Here is a 20,705-nt window from a genome sequence, read left to right as displayed (position 1 = left end):
TACACACTGTGTAACTGTACAGAGTCACTGTTTATTCAGGGTGAGGCTTACTCGGTGTAACTGTACAGAGTCACCGTTTATTCAGCAGGGTAAGGGTTACTCGGTGTAATTGTACAGAGTCACTGTTTATTAAGCAGGGTATGGGTTACTCACTGTATAACTGTACAGAGTCACTGTTTATTCAGCAGGGTAAGGGTTACTGACTGTGTAACTGTACAGAGTCACTGTTTATTCAGCAGGCTAAGGGTTACTCGGTGTAACTGTACAGAGTCACTCTTTATTCAGCAGGGTAAGGGTTACTCGGTGTGACTGTGCAGAGTCACTGTTTATTCAGCAGGGTAAGGGTTACTCAGTGTAACTGTACAGAGTCACTGTTTATTAAGCAGGGTATGGGTTACTCACTGTATAACTGTACAGAGTCACTGTTTATTCAGCAGGGTAAGGGTTACTCACTGTGTAACTGTACAGAGTCACTGTTTATTAAGCAGGGTATGGGTTACTCACTGTATAACTGTACAGAGTCACTGTTTATTCAGCAGGGTAAGGGTTACTCACTGTGTAACTGTACAGAGTCACTGTTTATTCAGCAGGGTAAGGGTTACTCACTGTGTAACTGTACAGAGTCACTGTTTATTCAGCAGGGTAAGGGTTACGTACTGTGTAACTGTACAGAGTCACTGTTTATTCAGCAGGGTAAGGGTTACTCACTGTGTAACTGTACAGAGTCACTGTTTATTCAGCAGGGTAAGGGTTACGTACTGTGTAACTGTACAGAGTCACTGTTTATTCAGTAGGGTAATAGTTACTCTGTGTAACTGTACAGAGTCACTGTTTATTCAGCAGGGTAAGGGTTACTCACTTTGTGACTGTACAGAGTCACTCTTTATTCAGCAGGTTAAGGGTTACTCACTGTGTAACTGTACAGTGTCACTATTTTTTCAGCTGGGTAAGGGTTACTCGGTGTAATTGTACAGAGACACTGTTTATTCAGCAGGGTAAGGGTTACTCTGTGTAACTTTACAGAGTCACTGTTTATTCAGCAGGGTAATAGTTACTCTGTGTAACTGTACAGAGTCACTATTTATTCAGCAGGGCAAGGGTTACTCTGTGTAACTGTACAGAGCGACTGTTTATTCAGCAGTGTAAGGGTTACTCAGTGTGACTGTGTAGAGTCACTGTTTATTCAGCAGGGTAAGGGTTACACGGTGTAACTGTGCAGAGTCACTGTTTATTCAGCAGGGCAAGGGTTACTCGGTGTAACTGTACAGAGTCACTGTTTATTCAGCAGGGTAAGGGTTACTCGGTGTGACTGTACGGAGTCAGTGTTTATTCAGCAGGGTAAGGGTTACTCTGTGTAACTGTACAGAGTCACTGTTTATTCAGCAGGGTAAGGGTTACTCACTGTGTAACTGTACAGAGTCACTGTTTATTCAGCAGGGTAAGGGTTACTCACTGTGTAACTGTACAGAGTCACTGTTTATTCAGCAGGGTAAGGGTGACTCACTGTGTAACTGTACAGAGTCACTGTTTATTCAGCAGGGTAAGGGTTACTCAGTGTAACTGTACAGAGTCACTGTTTATTCAGCAGGGTAAGGGTCACTTTGTGTAACTGTACAGAGTCACTGTTTATTCAGCAGGGTAAGGGTTACCCAGTGTGACTGTACAGAGTCACTCTTTATTCAGCAGGGTAAGGGTTACTTTGTGTAACTGTACAGAGTGACTGTTTATGTAGCAGGGTAAGGGTTACTCACTGTATAACTGTAGAGAGTCACTGTTTATTCAGCAGGGTAAGGGTTACTCACTGTGTAACTGTACAGAGTCACTGTTTATTCAGCAGGGTAAGGGTTACGCACTGTGTAACTGTACAGAGTCACTGTTTATTCAGCAGGGTAATAGTTACTCTGTGTAACTGTACAGAGTCACTATTTATTCAGCAGGGCAAGGGTTACTCTGTGTAACTGTACAGAGTCACTGTTTATTCAGCAGGGTAAGGGTTACTCGGTGTAACTGTACAGAGTCACTGTTTATTCAGCAGAGTAAGGGTTACACACTGTGTAACTGTACAGAGTCACTGTTTATTCAGCAGGGTAAGGGTTACACACTGTGTAACTGTACAGAGTCACTGTTTATTCAGCAGGGTAAGGGTTACACACTGTGTAACTGTACAGAGTCACTGTTTATTCAGCAGGGTAAGGGTTACACACTGTGTAACTGTACAGAGTCACTGTTTATTCAGGGTGAGGCTTACTCGGTGTAACTGTACAGAGTCACCGTTTATTCAGCAGGGTAAGGGTTACTCGGTGTAATTGTACAGAGTCACTGTTTATTAAGCAGGGTATGGGTTACTCACTGTATAACTGTACAGAGTCACTGTTTATTCAGCAGGGTAAGGGTTACTGACTGTGTAACTGTACAGAGTCACTGTTTATTCAGCAGGCTAAGGGTTACTCGGTGTAACTGTACAGAGTCACTCTTTATTCAGCAGGGTAAGGGTTACTCGGTGTGACTGTGCAGAGTCACTGTTTATTCAGCAGGGTAAGGGTTACTCAGTGTAACTGTACAGAGTCACTGTTTATTAAGCAGGGTATGGGTTACTCACTGTATAACTGTACAGAGTCACTGTTTATTCAGCAGGGTAAGGGTTACTCACTGTGTAACTGTACAGAGTCACTGTTTATTAAGCAGGGTATGGGTTACTCACTGTATAACTGTACAGAGTCACTGTTTATTCAGCAGGGTAAGGGTTACTCACTGTGTAACTGTACAGAGTCACTGTTTATTCAGCAGGGTAAGGGTTACTCACTGTGTAACTGTACAGAGTCACTGTTTATTCAGCAGGGTAAGGGTTACGTACTGTGTAACTGTACAGAGTCACTGTTTATTCAGCAGGGTAAGGGTTACTCACTGTGTAACTGTACAGAGTCACTGTTTATTCAGCAGGGTAAGGGTTACGTACTGTGTAACTGTACAGAGTCACTGTTTATTCAGTAGGGTAATAGTTACTCTGTGTAACTGTACAGAGTCACTGTTTATTCAGCAGGGTAATAGTTACTCTGTGTAACTGTACAGAGTCACTATTTATTCAGCAGGGCAAGGGTTACTCTGTGTAACTGTACAGAGTCACTGTTTATTCAGCAGGGTAAGGGTTACTCGGTGTAACTGTACAGAGTCACTGTTTATTCAGCAGAGTAAGGGTTACACACTGTGTAACTGTACAGAGTCACTGTTTATTCAGCAGGGTAAGGGTTACACACTGTGTAACTGTACAGAGTCACTGTTTATTCAGCAGGGTAAGGGTTACACACTGTGTAACTGTACAGAGTCACTGTTTATTCAGCAGGGTAAGGGTTACACACTGTGTAACTGTACAGAGTCACTGTTTATTCAGGGTGAGGCTTACTCGGTGTAACTGTACAGAGTCACCGTTTATTCAGCAGGGTAAGGGTTACTCGGTGTAATTGTACAGAGTCACTGTTTATTAAGCAGGGTATGGGTTACTCACTGTATAACTGTACAGAGTCACTGTTTATTCAGCAGGGTAAGGGTTACTGACTGTGTAACTGTACAGAGTCACTGTTTATTCAGCAGGCTAAGGGTTACTCGGTGTAACTGTACAGAGTCACTCTTTATTCAGCAGGGTAAGGGTTACTCGGTGTGACTGTGCAGAGTCACTGTTTATTCAGCAGGGTAAGGGTTACTCAGTGTAACTGTACAGAGTCACTGTTTATTAAGCAGGGTATGGGTTACTCACTGTATAACTGTACAGAGTCACTGTTTATTCAGCAGGGTAAGGGTTACTCACTGTGTAACTGTACAGAGTCACTGTTTATTAAGCAGGGTATGGGTTACTCACTGTATAACTGTACAGAGTCACTGTTTATTCAGCAGGGTAAGGGTTACTCACTGTGTAACTGTACAGAGTCACTGTTTATTCAGCAGGGTAAGGGTTACTCACTGTGTAACTGTACAGAGTCACTGTTTATTCAGCAGGGTAAGGGTTACGTACTGTGTAACTGTACAGAGTCACTGTTTATTCAGCAGGGTAAGGGTTACTCACTGTGTAACTGTACAGAGTCACTGTTTATTCAGCAGGGTAAGGGTTACGTACTGTGTAACTGTACAGAGTCACTGTTTATTCAGTAGGGTAATAGTTACTCTGTGTAACTGTACAGAGTCACTGTTTATTCAGCAGGGTAAGGGTTACTCACTTTGTGACTGTACAGAGTCACTCTTTATTCAGCAGGTTAAGGGTTACTCACTGTGTAACTGTACAGTGTCACTATTTTTTCAGCTGGGTAAGGGTTACTCGGTGTAATTGTACAGAGACACTGTTTATTCAGCAGGGTAAGGGTTACTCTGTGTAACTTTACAGAGTCACTGTTTATTCAGCAGGGTAATAGTTACTCTGTGTAACTGTACAGAGTCACTATTTATTCAGCAGGGCAAGGGTTACTCTGTGTAACTGTACAGAGCGACTGTTTATTCAGCAGTGTAAGGGTTACTCAGTGTGACTGTGTAGAGTCACTGTTTATTCAGCAGGGTAAGGGTTACACGGTGTAACTGTGCAGAGTCACTGTTTATTCAGCAGGGCAAGGGTTACTCGGTGTAACTGTACAGAGTCACTGTTTATTCAGCAGGGCAAGGGTTACTCACTGTGTAACTGTACAGAGTCACTGTTTATTCAGCAGGGTAAGGGTTACTCGGTGTGACTGTACGGAGTCAGTGTTTATTCAGCAGGGTAAGGGTTACTCTGTGTAACTGTACAGAGTCATTGCTTATTCAGCAGGGTAAGGGTTACTCACTGTGTAACTGTACAGAGTCACTGTTTATTAAGCAGGGTGTGGGTTACTCACTGTATAACTGTACAGAGTCACTGTTTATTCAGCAGGGTAAGGGTTACTCACAGTGTAACTGTACAGAGTCACTGTTTGTTCAGCAGGGTAAGGGTTACTCGGTGTGACTGTACAGAGTCACTCTTTATTCAGCAGGGTAAGGGTTACTCGGTGTGACTGTGCAGAGTGACTGTTTATTCAGCAGGGTAAGGGTTACTCACTGTGTAACTGTACAGTGTCACTGTTTATTCAGCAGGGTAAGGGTGACTCACTGTGTAACTGTACAGAGTCACTGTTTATTCAGCAGGTTAAGGGTTACTCAGTGTAACTGTACAGAGTCACTGTTTATTCAGCAGGGTAAGGGTCACTTTGTGTAACTGTACAGAGTCACTGTTTATTCAGCAGGGTAAGGGTTACCCAGTGTGACTGTACAGAGTCACTCTTTATTCAGCAGGGTAAGGGTTACTTTGTGTAACTGTACAGAGTGACTGTTTATGTAGCAGGGTAAGGGTTACTCACTGTATAACTGTAGAGAGTCACTGTTTATTCAGCAGGGTGAGGGTTACTCACTGTATAACTGTACAGAGTCACTGTTTATTCAGCAGGGTAAGGGTTACGCACTGTGTAACTGTACAGAGTCACTGTTTATTCAGCAGGGTAATAGTTACTCTGTGTAACTGTACAGAGTCACTATTTATTCAGCAGGGCAAGGGTTACTCTGTGTAACTGTACAGAGTCACTGTTTATTCAGCAGGGTAAGGGTTACTCGGTGTAACTGTACAGAGTCACTGTTTATTCAGCAGGGTAAGGGTTACACACTGTGTAACTGTACAGAGTCACTGTTTATTCAGCAGGGTAAGGGTTACACACTGTGTAACTGTACAGAGTCACTGTTTATTCAGCAGGGTAAGGGTTACACACTGTGTAACTGTACAGAGTCACTGTTTATTCAGCAGGGTAAGGGTTACACACTGTGTAACTGTACAGAGTCACTGTTTATTCAGGGTGAGGCTTACTCGGTGTAACTGTACAGAGTCACCATTTATTCAGCAGGGTAAGGCTTACTCGGTGTGACTGTGCAGAGTCACTGTTTATTCAGCAGGGTAAGGGTTGCTCAGTGTAACTGTACAGAGTCACTGTTTATTAAGCAGGGTATGGGTTACTCACTGTATAACTGTACAGAGTCACTGTTTATTCAGCAGGGTAAGGGTTACTCACTGTGTAACTGTACAGAGTCACTGTTTATTAAGCAGGGTATGGGTTACTCACTGTATAACTGTACAGAGTCACTGTTTATTCAGCAGGGTAAGGGTTACTCACTGTGTAACTGTACAGAGTCACTGTTTATTCAGCAGGGTAAGGATTACTCACTGTGTAACTGTACAGAGTCACTGTTTATTCAGCAGGGTAAGGGTTACGTACTGTGTAACTGTACAGAGTCACTGTTTATTCAGCAGGGTAAGGGTTACTCACTGTGTAACTGTACAGAGTCACTGTTTATTCAGCAGGGTAAGGGTTACGTACTGTGTAACTGTACAGAGTCACTGTTTATTCAGTAGGGTAATAGTTACTCTGTGTAACTGTACAGAGTCACTGTTTATTCAGCAGGGTAAGGGTTACTCACTTTGTGACTGTACAGAGTCACTCTTTATTCAGCAGGTTAAGGGTTACTCACTGTGTAACTGTACAGTGTCACTATTTTTTCAGCTGGGTAAGGGTTACTCGGTGTAATTGTACAGAGACACTGTTTATTCAGCAGGGTAAGGGTTACTCTGTGTAACTGTACAGAATCACTATTTATTCAGCAGGGCAAGGGTTACTCTGTGTAACTGTACAGAGCGACTGTTTATTCAGCAGTGTAAGGGTTACTCAGTGTGACTGTGTAGAGTCACTGTTTATTCAGCAGGGTAAGGGTTACACGGTGTAACTGTGCAGAGTCACTGTTTATTCAGCAGGGCAAGGGTTACTCGGTGTAACTGTACAGAGTCACTGTTTATTCAGCAGGGTAAGGGTTACTCACTGTGTAACTGTACAGAGTCACTGTTTATTCAGCAGGGTAAGGGTTACTCGGTGTGACTGTACGGAGTCAGTGTTTATTCAGCAGGGTAAGGGTTACTCTGTGTAACTGTACAGAGTCACTGCTTATTCAGCAGGGTAAGGGTTACTCACTGTGTAACTGTACAGAGTCACTGTTTATTAAGCAGGGTGTGGGTTACTCACTGTATAACTGTACAGAGTCACTGTTTATTCAGCAGGGTAAGGGTTACTCACAGTGTAACTGTACAGAGTCACTGTTTGTTCAGCAGGGTAAGGGTTACTCGGTGTGACTGTACAGAGTCACTCTTTATTCAGCAGGGTAAGGGTTACTCGGTGTGACTGTGCAGAGTGACTGTTTATTCAGCAGGGTAAGGGTTACTCACTGTGTAACTGTACAGAGTCACTGTTTATTCAGCAGGGTAAGGGTGACTCACTGTGTAACTGTACAGAGTCACTGTTTATTCAGCCGGGTAAGGGTTACACACTGTGTAACTGTACAGAGTCACTGTTTATTCAGCAGGGTAAGGGTTACACACTGTGTAACTGTACAGAGTCACTGTTTATTCAGCAGGGTAAGGGTTACACACTGTGTAACTGTACAGAGTCACTGTTTATTCAGGGTGAGGCTTACTCGGTGTAACTGTACAGAGTCACCATTTATTCAGCAGGGTAAGGGTTACTCTGTGTAACTGTACAGAGTCACTGTTTATTCAGCAGAGTAAGGGTTACTCGGTGAAACTGTACAGAGACACTGTTTATTCAGCAGGGTAAAGGTTACTCCGTGTAACTGTCCAGAGTCACTGTTTATTCAGGAGGGTAAGGGTTACTCACTGTGTAACTGTCCAGAGTCACTGTTTATTCAGGAGGGTAAGGGTTACTCACTGTGCTACTGTACGGAGTCAGTGTTTATTCAGCAGGGTAAGGGTTACCCTGTGTAAGTGTACAGAGTTACCTTTTATTCAGCAGGGTAAGGGTTACTCTGTGTAACTGTACAGAGTCACTGTTTATTCATCAGGTTAAGGGTTACTCGGTTTAACTGTACAGAGTCACAGTATATTCAGCAGGGTAAGGGTTACTTACTGTGTAACTGTACAGAGTCACTGTTTATTCAGCATGGTAAGGGTTACTTTGTGTAACTGTACAGAGTCACTGTTTATTCAGCGGGGTATGGGTTACTCACTGTGTAACTGTACAGAGTCACTGTATATTCAGCAGGGTAATGGTTTCTTACTGTGTAACTGTACAGAGTCACTCTTTATTCAGCACGGTAAGGGTTACTTTGTGTAAATCTACAGAGTCACTGTTTATTCAGCAGGATAAGGGTTACTCACTGTGTAAATGTATGGAGTCACTTTTATTCAGCAGGGTAAGGGTTACTCTGTGTAACCTTACAGAGTCACTGTTTATTCAGCAGGATAATAGTTACTCTGTGTAACTGTACAGAGTCACTATTTATTCAGCTGGGCAAGGGTTACTCAGTGTGACTGTGTAGAGTCACTGATTATTGAGCAGGGTAAGGGTTACTCGGTGTAACTGTACAGAGACACTGTTTATTCAGCAGGGTAAGGGTTACTCACTGTGTTACTGTACGGAGTCAATCTTTATTCAGCAGGGTAAGGGTTACTCACTGTGTAACTGTACAGAGTCACTGTTTATTCAGCAGGGTAAGGGTTACTCGGTGCAACTGTCCAGATTCACTGTTTATTCAGGAGGGTCAGGGTTACTCACTGTGTTACTGTACGGAGTCAGTGTTTATTCAGCAGGGTAAGGGTTACTTTGTGTAACTGTACAGAGTCACTGTTTATTCAGCAGGGTAAGGGTTACTCGGTGTAACTGTACAGATTCACTGTTTATTCAGCAGGGTAAGGGTTACTCGGTGTGTAACTGTACAGAGTCACTGTTTATTCAGCAAGGTAAGGGTTACTCGGTGTGACTATACAGAGTGACTGTTTATTCAGCCGGGTAAGGGTTACTCTGTGTCACTGTACAGAGTCACTGTTTATTCAACAGGGTAAGGGTTACTCTGTGTAACTGTACAGTGTCACTATTTGTTCAGCAGTGTAAGGGTTATCCTGTGTAACTGTACAGAGTTACCTTTTATTCAGCAGGGTAAGGGTTACTCTGTGCAACTGTACAGAGTCACTGTTTATTCAACAGGTTAAGGGTTACTCGGTGTAACTGTACAGAGTCACTGTTTATTCAGCAGGGTAAGGGTTACTCGGTGTGTAACTGTACAGAGTCACTGTTTATTCAGCAAGGTAAGCGTTACTCGGTGTGACTATACAGAGTGACTGTTTATTCAGCAGGGTAAGGGTTACCCAGTGTGACTGTACAGAGTCACTCTTTATTCAGCAGTGTAAGGGTTACTCGGTGTGACTGTACAGAGTGACTGTTTATTCAGCAGGGTAATGGTTACTCAGTGCAACTGTACAGAGTCACTGTTTATTCAGCAGGGTAAGCGTTACTAACTGTGTAACTGTACAGAGTCACTGTTTATTCAGCACGGTAAGGGTTACTCACTGTGTAACTGTACAGAGTCACTGTTTATTAAGCAGGGTATGGGTTACTCACTGTATAACTGTACAGAGTCACTGTTTATTCAGCAGGGTAAGGGTTACTCACTGTGTAACTGTACAGAGTCACTGTTTATTCAGCAGGGTAAGGGTTACTCACTGTGTAACTGTACAGAGTCACTGTTTATTCAGCAGGGTAAGGGTTACGTACTGTGTAACTGTACAGAGTCACTGTTTATTCAGCAGGGTAAGGGTTACTCACTGTGTAACTGTACAGAGTCACTGTTTATTCAGCAGGGTAAGGGTTACGTACTGTGTAACTGTACAGAGTCACTGTTTATTCAGTAGGGTAATAGTTACTCTGTGTAACTGTACAGAGTCACTGTTTATTCAGCAGGGTAAGGGTTACTCACTTTGTGACTGTACAGATTCAATCTTTATTCAGCAGGTTAAGGGTTACTCACTGTGTAACTGTACAGTGTCACTATTTTTTCAGCTGGGTAAGGGTTACTCGGTGTAATTGTACAGAGACACTGTTTATTCAGCAGGGTAAGGGTTACTCTGTGTAACTTTACAGAGTCACTGTTTATTCAGCAGGGTAATAGTTACTCTGTGTAACTGTACAGAGTCACTATTTATTCAGCAGGGCAAGGGTTACTCTGTGTAACTGTACAGAGCGACTGTTTATTCAGCAGTGTAAGGGTTACTCAGTGTGACTGTGTAGAGTCACTGTTTATTCAGCAGGGTAAGGGTTACACGGTGTAACTGTGCAGAGTCACTGTTTATTCAGCAGGGCAAGGGTTACTCGGTGTAACTGTACAGAGTCACTGTTTATTCAGCAGGGTAAGGGTTACTCACTGTGTAACTGTACAGAGTCACTGTTTATTCAGCAAGGTAAGGGTTACTCGGTGTGACTATACAGAGTGACTGTTTATTCAGCCGGGTAAGGTTTACTCTGTGTCACTGTACAGAGTCACTGTTTATTCAACAGGGTAAGGGTTACTCTGTGTAACTGTACAGTGTCACTATTTGTTCAGCAGTGTAAGGGTTATCCTGTGTAACTGTACAGAGTTACCTTTTATTCAGCAGGGTAAGGGTTACTCTGTGCAACTGTACAGAGTCACTGTTTATTCAACAGGTTAAGGGTTACTCGGTGTAACTGTACAGAGTCACTGTTTATTCAGCAGGGTAAGGGTTACTCGGTGTGTAACTGTACAGAGTCACTGTTTATTCAGCAAGGTAAGCGTTACTCGGTGTGACTATACAGAGTGACTGTTTATTCAGCCGGGTAATGGTTACTCTGTGTCACTGTACAGAGTCACTGTTTATTCAGCAGGGTAAGGGTTACCCAGTGTGACTGTACAGAGTCACTCTTTATTCAGCAGTGTAAGGGTTACTCGGTGTGACTGTACAGAGTGACTGTTTATTCAGCAGGGTAATGGTTACTCAGTGCAACTGTACAGAGTCACTGTTTATTCAGCACGGTAAGGGTTACTAACTGTGTAACTGTACAGAGTCACTGTTTATTCAGCACGGTAAGGGTTTCTCACTGTGTAACTGTACAGAGTCACTGTTTATTAAGCAGGGTATGGGTTACTCACTGTATAACTGTACAGAGTCACTGTTTATTCAGCAGGGTAAGGGTTACTCACTGTGTAACTGTACAGAGTCACTGTTTATTCAGCAGGGTAAGGGTTACTCACTGTGTAACTGTACAGAGTCACTGTTTATTCAGCAGGGTAAGGGTTACGTACTGTGTAACTGTACAGAGTCACTGTTTATTCAGCAGGGTAAGGGTTACTCACTGTGTAACTGTACAGAGTCACTGTTTATTCAGCAGGGTAAGGGTTACTCACTGTGTAACTGTACAGTGTCACTATTTTTTCAGCTGGGTAAGGGTTACTCGGTGTAATTGTACAGAGACACTGTTTATTCAGCAGGGTAAGGGTTACTCTGTGTAACTTTACAGAGTCACTGTTTATTCAGCAGGGTAATAGTTACTCTGTGTAACTGTACAGAGTCACTATTTATTCAGCAGGGCAAGGGTTACTCTGTGTAACTGTACAGAGCGACTGTTTATTCAGCAGTGTAAGGGTTACTCAGTGTGACTGTGTAGAGTCACTGTTTATTCAGCAGGGTAAGGGTTACACGGTGTAACTGTGCAGAGTCACTGTTTATTCAGCAGGGCAAGGGTTACTCTGTGTAACTGTACAGTGTCACTGTTTATTCAGCAGGGTAAGGGTTACTCACTGTGTAACTGTACAGAGTCACTGTTTATTCAGCAGGGTAAGGGTTACTCGGTGTGACTGTACGGAGTCAGTGTTTATTCAGCAGGGTAAGGGTTACTCTGTGTAACTGTACAGAGTCACTGTTTATTCAGCAGGGTAAGGGTTACTCGGTGTAACTGTACAGAGTCACTGTTTATTCAGCAGGGTAAGGGTGTTACTCACTGTGTAACTGTACAGAGTCACTGTTTATTCAGCAGGGTAAGGGTTACTCGGTGTAACTGAACGGAGTCAGTGTTTATTCAGCAGGGTAAGGGTTACTCGGTGTAACTGTACGGAGTCACTATTTATTCAGCAGTGTAAGGGTTACTCAGCGTGACTGTGCAGAGTCACTGTTTATTTAGCAGGGTAAGGGTTACTTTGTGTAACTGTACAGAGTCACTGTTTATTCAGCAGGATAAGGGTTACTTACTGTTAACTGTACAGAGTCAGTGTTTATTCAGCAGGGTAAGGGTTACTCTGTGTAACTGTACAGAGTCTCTGTTTATTCAGCAGGGTAAGGGTTACTCGGTGTAACTGTACAGAGTCACTGTTTATTCAGCAGGGTAAGGATCACTCACTGTGTAACTGTACAGAGTCACTGTTTATTCAGCAGGGTAAGTGTTACTCACTGTAACTGTACAGAGTCACTGTTTATTCAGCAGGGTAAGGGTTACTCGGTGTAACTGTACAGAGTCACTGTTTATTCAGCAGGGTAAGGGTTACTCACTGTGTAACTGTACAGAGTCACTGTTTATTCAGCAGGGTTTAGGTTACTCGGTGTAACTGTACAGAGTCAGTGTTTATTCAGCAGGGTAAGAGTTACTCACTGTGTAACTGTACAGAGTCACTCTTTATTCAGCAGGGTAAGAGTTACTCGGTGTAACTGTACAGAGTGACTATTTATTCAGCAGGGTAAGGGTTACTCTGTGTAACTGTACAGAGTCACTGTTTATTCAGCAGAGTAAGGGTTACTCGGTGAAACTGTACAGAGACACTGTTTATTCAGCAGGGTAAAGGTTACTCCGTGTAACTGTCCAGAGTCACTGTTTATTCAGGAGGGTAAGGGTTACTCACTGTGTAACCGTCCAGAGTCACTGTTTATTCAGGAGGGTAAGGGTTACTCACTGTGCTACTGTACGGAGTCAGTGTTTATTCAGCAGGGTAAGGGTTACCCTGTGTAAGTGTACAGAGTTACCTTTTATTCAGCAGGGTAAGGGTTACTCTGTGTAACTGTACAGAGTCACTGTTTATTCATCAGGTTAAGGGTTACTCGGTTTAACTGTACAGAGTCACTGTTTATTCAGCAGGGTATGAGTTACTCACTGTGTAACTGTACAGAGTCACAGTATATTCAGCAGGGTAAGGGTTACTTACTGTGTAACTGTACAGAGTCACTGTTTATTCAGCATGGTAAGGGTTACTTTGTGTAACTGTACAGAGTCACTGTTTATTCAGCGGGGTATGGGTTACTCACTTTGTAACTGTACAGAGTCACTGTATATTCAGCAGGGTAATGGTTTCTTACTGTGTAACTGTACAGAGTCACTCTTTATTCAGCACGGTAAGGGTTACTTTGTGTAAATCTACAGAGTCTCTGTTTATTCAGCAGGATAAGGGTTACTCACTGTGTAAATGTATGGAGTCACTTTTATTCAGCAGGGTAAGGGTTACTCTGTGTAACCTTACAGAGTCACTGTTTATTCAGCAGGATAATAGTTACTCTGTGTAACTGTACAGAGTCACTATTTATTCAGCTGGGCAAGGGTTACTCAGTGTGACTGTGTAGAGTCACTGATTATTGAGCAGGGTAAGGGTTACTCGGTGTAACTGTACAGAGACACTGTTTATTCAGCAGGGTAAGGGTTACTCACTGTGTTACTGTACGGAGTCAATCTTTATTCAGCAGGGTAAGGGTTACTCACTGTGTAACTGTACAGAGTCACTGTTTATTCAGCAGGGTAAGGGTTACTCGGTGTAACTGTCCAGATTCACTGTTTATTCAGGAGGGTCAGGGTTACTCACTGTGTTACTGTACGGAGTCAGTGTTTATTCAGCAGGGTAAGGGTTACCTTGTGTAACTGTACAGAGACACTGTTTATTCAGCAGGGTAAGGGTTACTCTGTGTCACTGTACAGAGTCACTGTTTATTCAACAGGGTAAGGGTTACTCTGTGTAACTGCACAGTGTCACTATTTGTTCAGCAGTGTAAGGGTTATCCTGTGTAACTGTACAGAGTTACCTTTTATTCAGCAGGGTAAGGGTTACTCTGTGCAACTGTACAGAGTCACTGTTTATTCAACAGGTTAAGGGTTACTCGGTGTAACTGTACAGAGTCACTGTTTATTCAGCAGGGTAAGGGTTACTCGGTGTGTAACTGTACAGAGTCACTGTTTATTCAGCAAGGTAAGCGTTACTCGGTGTGACTATACAGAGTGACTGTTTATTCAGCAGGGTAAGGGTTACTCTGTGTCACTGTACAGAGTCACTGTTTATTCAACAGGGTAAGGGTTACTCTGTGTAACTGTACAGTGTCACTATTTGTTCAGCAGTGTAAGGGTTACTCAGTGTGACTGTGCAGAGTCACTGTTTATTCAGCAGGGTAAGGGTTACTTTGTGTAACTGTACAGAGTCACTGTTTATTCAGCAGGGTATGGGTTACTCACTGTGTAACTGTACAGAGTCACTGTATATTCAGCAGGGTAAGGGTTACTTACTGTGTAACTGTACAGAGTCACTGTTTATTCAGCATGGTAAGGGTTACTTTGTGTAACTGTACAGAGTCACTGTTTATTCAGCGGGGTATGGGTTACTCACTGTGTAACTGTACAGAGTCACTGTATATTCAGCAGGGTAATGGTTTCTTACTGTGTAACTGTACAGAGTCACTCTTTATTCAGCACGGTAAGGGTTACTTTGTGTAAATCTACAGAGTCTCTGTTTATTCAGCAGGATAAGGGTTACTCACTGTGTAAATGTATGGAGTCACTTTTATTCAGCAGGGTAAGGGTTACTCTGTGTAACCTTACAGAGTCACTGTTTATTCAGCAGGATAATAGTTACTCTGTGTAACTGTACAGAGTCACTATTTATTCAGCTGGGCAAGGGTTACTCAGTGTGACTGTGTAGAGTCACTGATTATTGAGCAGGGTAAGGGTTACTCGGTGTAACTGTACAGAGACACTGTTTATTCAGCAGGGTAAGGGTTACTCACTGTGTTACTGTACGGAGTCAATCTTTATTCAGCAGGGTAAGGGTTACTCACTGTGTAACTGTACAGAGTCACTGTTTATTCAGCAGGGTAAGGGTTACTCGGTGTAACTGTCCAGATTCACTGTTTATTCAGGAGGGTCAGGGTTACTCACTGTGTTACTGTACGGAGTCAGTGTTTATTCAGCAGGGTAAGGGTTACTTTGTGTAACTGTACAGAGTCACTGTTTATTCAGCAGGGTTAGGGTTACTCGGTGTGTAACTGTACAGAGTCACTGTTTATTCAGCAAGGTAAGGGTTACTCGGTGTGACTATACAGAGTGACTGTTTATTCAGCCAGGTAAGGGTTACTCTGTGTCACTGTACAGAGTCACTGTTTATTCAACAGGGTAAGGGTTACTCTGTGTAACTGTACAGTGTCACTATTTGTTCAGCAGTGTGAGGGTTATCCTGTGTAACTGTACAGAGTTACCTTTTATTCAGCAGGGTAAGGGTTACTCTGTGCAACTGTACAGAGTCACTGTTTATTCAACAGGTTAAGGGTTACTCGGTGTAACTGTACAGAGTCACTGTTTATTCAGCAGGGTAAGGGTTACTCGGTGTGTAACTGTACAGAGTCACTGTTTATTCAGCAAGGTAAGCGTTACTCGGTGTGACTATACAGAGTGACTGTTTATTCAGCAGGGTAAGGGTTACTCTGTGTCACTGTACAGAGTCACTGTTTATTCAACAGGGTAAGGGTTACTCTGTGTAACTGTACAGTGTCACTATTTGTTCAGCAGTGTAAGGGTTACTCAGTGTGACTGTGCAGAGTCACTGTTTATTCAGCAGGGTAAGGGTTACTTTGTGTAACTGTACAGAGTCACTGTTTATTCAGCAGGATAATAGTTACTCTGTGTAACTGTACAGAGTCACTATTTATTCAGCTGGGCAAGGGTTACTCAGTGTGACTGTGTAGAGTCACTGATTATTGAGCAGGGTAAGGGTTACTCGGTGTAACTGTACAGAGACACTGTTTATTCAGCAGGGTAAGGGTTACTCACTGTGTTACTGTACGTAGTCAATCTTTATTCAGCAGGGTAAGGGTTACTCACTGTGTAACTGTACAGAGTCACTGTTTATTCAGCAGGGTAAGGGTTACTCGGTGTAACTGTCCAGATTCACTGTTTATTCAGGAGGGTCAGGGTTACTCACTGTGTTACTGTACGGAGTCAGTGTTTATTCAGCAGGGTAAGGGTTACTTTGTGTAACTGTACAGAGACACTGTTTATTCAGCAGGGTAAGGGTTACTCGGTGTAACTGTACAGAGTCACTGTTTATTCAGCAGGGTTAGGGTTACTCGGTGTGTAACTGTACAGAGTCACTGTTTATTCAGCAAGGTAAGGGTTACTCGGTGTGACTATACAGAGTGACTGTTTATTCAGCCAGGTAAGGGTTACTCTGTGTCACTGTACAGAGTCACTGTTTATTCAACAGGGTAAGGGTTACTCTGTGTAACTGTACAGTGTCACTATTTGTTCAGTAGTGTAAGGGTTATCCTGTGTAACTGTACAGAGTTACCTTTTATTCAGCAGGGTAAGGGTTACTCTGTGCAACTGTACAGAGTCACTGTTTATTCAACAGGTTAAGGGTTACTCGGTGTAACTGTACAGAGTCACTGTTTATTCAGCAGGGTAAGGGTTACTCGGTGTGTAACTGTACAGAGTCACTGTTTATTCAGCAAGGTAAGCGTTACTCGGTGTGACTATACAGAGTGACTGTTTATTCAGCAGGGTAAGGGTTACTCTGTGTCACTGTACAGAGTCACTGTTTATTCAACAGGGTAAGGGTTACTCTGTGTAACTGTACAGTGTCACTATTTGTTCAGCAGTGTAAGGGTTACTCAGTGTGACTGTGCAGAGTCACTGTTTATTCAGCAGGGTAAGGGTTACTTTGTGTAACTGTACAGAGTCACTGTTTATTCAGCAGGGTATGGGTTACTCACTGTGTAACTGTACAGAGTCACTGTATATTCAGCAGGGTAAGGGTTACTTACTGTGTAACTGTACAGAGTCACTGTTTATTCAGCAGGGTAAGGGTTACTTTGTGTAACTGTATAGTGTCACTGTTTATTCAGCAGGGTATGGGTTACTCACTGTGTAACTGTACAGAGTCACTGTATATTCAGCAGGGTAAGGGTTACTTACTGTGTAACTGTACAGAGTCACTCTTTATTCAGCACGGTAAGGGTTACTTTGTGTAACTGTGCAGAGTCACTGTTTATTCAGCAGGATAAGGGTTACTCACTGTGTAAATGTATAGAGTCACTTTTATTCAGCAGGGTAAGGGTTACTCTGTGTAACCTTACAGAGTCACTGTTTATTCAGCAGGATAATAGTTACTCTGTGTAACTGTACAGAGTCACTATTTATTCAGCAGGGTAAGGGTTACTCGGTATGTAACTGTACAGAGACACTGTTTATTCAGCAGGGCAAGGGTTACTTTGTGTAACTATACAGAGTTACTGTTTATTCAGCAGGGTAAGGGTTTCTCGGTGTAACTGTACAGAGTCACTGTTTATTCAGCAGGGTAAGAGTTACTCACTGTGTAACTGTACAGAGTCACTTTTTATTCAGCAGGGTAAGGTTTACTCACTGTGTAACTGTACGGAGTCAGTGTTTATTCAGCAGGGTAAGGGTTACCCTGTCTAACTGTACAGAGTCACTTTTTATTCAACAGGGTAAGGGTTACTCACTGTTTAACTGTACAGAGTCACTGTTCATACAGCAGGGTAAGGGTTCCTCGGTGTGTAACTGTACAGAGTCACTGTTTATTCAGCAGGGTAAGGGTTACTCGGTGTAACTGTACAGAGTCAGTGTTTATTCAGCAGGGTAAGGGTTACCTGGTGTAACTACAGAGTCACTGTTTATTCAGCAGGGTAAGGGTTACTCGCTGTAACTGTACAGAGTCAGTGTTTATTCAGCAGGGTAAGGGTTACTCGGTGTAACTGTACAGAGTCAGTGTTTATTCAGCTGGGTAAGGGTTACTCACTGTATAACTGTACAGAGTTTCTGTTTATTCAGCTGGGTAAGTGTAACTCACTGTGTAACTGTACAGAGTCACTGTTTATTCAGCAGGGTAGGGTTACTCACTGTGTAACTGTACAGAGTCACTGTTTATTCAGCAGGGCAAGGGTTACATACTGTGTAACTGTTCAGAGTCACTATTTATTCAGCAGGGTAAGGGTTACTCACTGTGTAACTGTACAGAGTCACTGTATATTCAGCATGGTAAGGGTTACTCGGTGTAACTGTACAGAGTCACCTTTTATTCAGCAGGGTAAGGGTTACTCGGTGTAACTCTACAGAGTCACTATTTATTCAACGTTGTAAGGGTTACTCAGTGTGACTGTGGAGAGTCACTGTTTATTCAGCAGGGTAAGGGTTACTTTGTGTAACTGTATAGAGTCACTGTTTATTCAGCAGGGTAAGGGTTACTCACTGTGTAACTGTACAGTGTCACTATTTATTCATCTGGTTAAGGGTTACTCGGTGTAACTGTACAGAGACACTGTTTATTCAGCAGGGCAAGGGTCACTCTGTGCAACTGTACAGAGTTACTGTTTATTCAGGAGGGTAAGAGTCACTTACTGTGTAACTGTACAGAGTCACTGTTTATTCAGCAGGGTAAGGGTTACTCACTGTGTAACTGTACGGAGTCAGTGTTTATTCAGCAGGGTAAGGGTTACGCACTGTGTAACTGTACGGAGTCAGTGTTTATTCAGCAGGGTAAGGGTTACGCTGTGTAACTGTATAGACTCACTGTTTATTTAGCAGGGTAAGGGTTATTCACTGTGTAACTGTACAGAGTCACTGTTTATTCAGCAGTGTAAGGGTTACACACTGTGTAACTGTACAGAGTCACTTTTTATTCAGCACGGTAAGGGTTACTCACTGTGCAACTGTACAGAGTCACTGTTTATTCAGCAGGGTAAGGGTTACTCGGAGTGATTGTACATAGTCACTCTTTATTCAGCAGGGTAAGGGTTACTCGGTGTGACTGTACAGAGTGACTGTTTATTCAGCAGGATAAGGGTTACTCGCTGTAACTGTACAGAGTCAGTGTTTATTCAGCAGGTTAAGCGTTACTCGGTGTAACTGTACAGAGTCAGTGTTTATTCAGCAGGGTAAGTGTAACTCACTGTGTAACTGTACAGAGTTACTGTTTATTCAGAGTAAGGCGTACTCGGTGTAATTGTACAGAGTCGCTGTTTATTCAGCAGGGTAAGGGTTACACACTGTGTAACTGTTCAGAGTCACTGTTTATTCAGCAGGGTAAGGGTTACTCACTGTGTAACTGTACACAGTCACCGTTTATTCAGCAGGGTAAGGGTTACTCGGTGTTACTGTACAGATTCACTGTTTATTCAGCAGGGTAAGGGTTACTCGGAGTGATTGTACATAGTCACTCTTTATTCAGCAAGGTAAGGGTTACTCGGTGTGACTGTACAGAGTGACTGTTTATTCAGCAGTGTAAGGGTTACTCAGTGTTAACTGTACGGAGTCACTGTTTATTCAGCAGGGTAAGGGTTACGCACTGTGTAACTGTGCAGAGTCACTGTTCATTCAGCAGGGTAAGGGATACCCAGTGTGACTGTTCAGAGTCACTGTTTATTCAGCAGGGTAATAGTTCCTCTGTGTAACTGTACAGAGTCACTATTTAATCAGCAGGGCAAGGGTTACTCTGTGTAACTGTACAGATTCACTGTTTATTCAGCAGTGTAAGGGTTACTCAGTGTGACTGTGTAGAGTCACTGTTTATTCCGCAGGGTAAGGGTTACTCGCTGTAACTGTACAGAGTCAGTGTTTATTCAGCAGGGTAAGGGTTACACACTGTGTAACTGTACAGAGTCAATGTTTATTCAGCAGGGTAAGGGTTACTCACTGTCTAACTGTACGCAGTCACCGTATATTCAGCGGGGTAAGGGTCACTCACTGTGTAACTGTACAGAGTCACTGTTTATTCAGCAGGGTAAGGGTTACTCAGTGTAACTGTACAAAGTCACTGTTTATTCAGCAGGGTAAGGGTTACTCAGTGTAACTGTACAGAGTCACTGTTTATTCAGCAGGGTAAGGGTTACTCACTGTATAGCTGTACAGAGTCACTGTTTAATCAGCAGGGTAAGGGTTACTCACTGTGTAACTGTACAGAGTCACTGTTTATTCAGCAGGGTAAGGGTTACTCACTGTGTAACTGTACAGAGTCACTGTTTCTTCAGCAGGGTAAGGGTTACTCGTTGTGACTGTACAGAGTGAATGCTTTTTCAGCAGGGTAAGGGTTACTCAGTGTAACTGTACAGAGTCACTGTTTATTCAGCAGGGTAACGGTTACTCTGTGTAACTGTACAGAGTCAGTGTTCATTCAGCAGTGTAAGGGTTACTCTGTCTAACTGTACACTGTCACTGTTTATTCAGCACGGTAAGGGTTACTTTGTGTAATTGTACAGAGTCAGTGTTTATTCAGCAGTGTAAGGGTTACTCTGTCTAACTGTACACAGTCACTGTTTATTCAGCAGGGTAAGGGTTACTCTGTTTAACTGTACAGAGTCACTGTTTATTCAGCAGGGTAATGGTTACTCACTGTGTAACTGTACATATTCACTGTTTATTCAGCAGTGTAAGGATTAGGCTGTGTAACTGTACAGAGTCACCGTTTATTCAGCAGGGTAGGGGTTACTCGGTGTGTAACTGTACAGAGTCACTGCTTATTCAGCAGGGTAAGGGTTACTCGGTGTAACTGTACAGAGTCGTTGTTTATTCAGCTGGGTAAGGGTTACTCACTGTATAACTGTACAGAGTCACTGTTTATGC

General features: G+C 42.9%; 1 protein-coding gene across 1 annotated transcript in view; it reads left to right on the top strand.

Annotated features, from left to right (window-relative positions):
- The window catches only part of LOC144673819 (myocyte-specific enhancer factor 2D homolog), a gene marked incomplete at its 3' end in the record, with an annotated part of 69,876 nt that overhangs the window by 26,127 nt on the left and 23,044 nt on the right, over nucleotides 1-20,705 (top strand). The window lies entirely within an intron of this gene.

Source organism: Cetorhinus maximus, unplaced genomic scaffold (assembly GCF_964194155.1).
Source record: "Cetorhinus maximus unplaced genomic scaffold, sCetMax3.hap1.1 HAP1_SCAFFOLD_483, whole genome shotgun sequence".
Lineage (NCBI taxonomy): Eukaryota > Metazoa > Chordata > Chondrichthyes > Lamniformes > Cetorhinidae > Cetorhinus > Cetorhinus maximus.
This window is presented reverse-complemented; position numbering and strand designations above follow the sequence as displayed.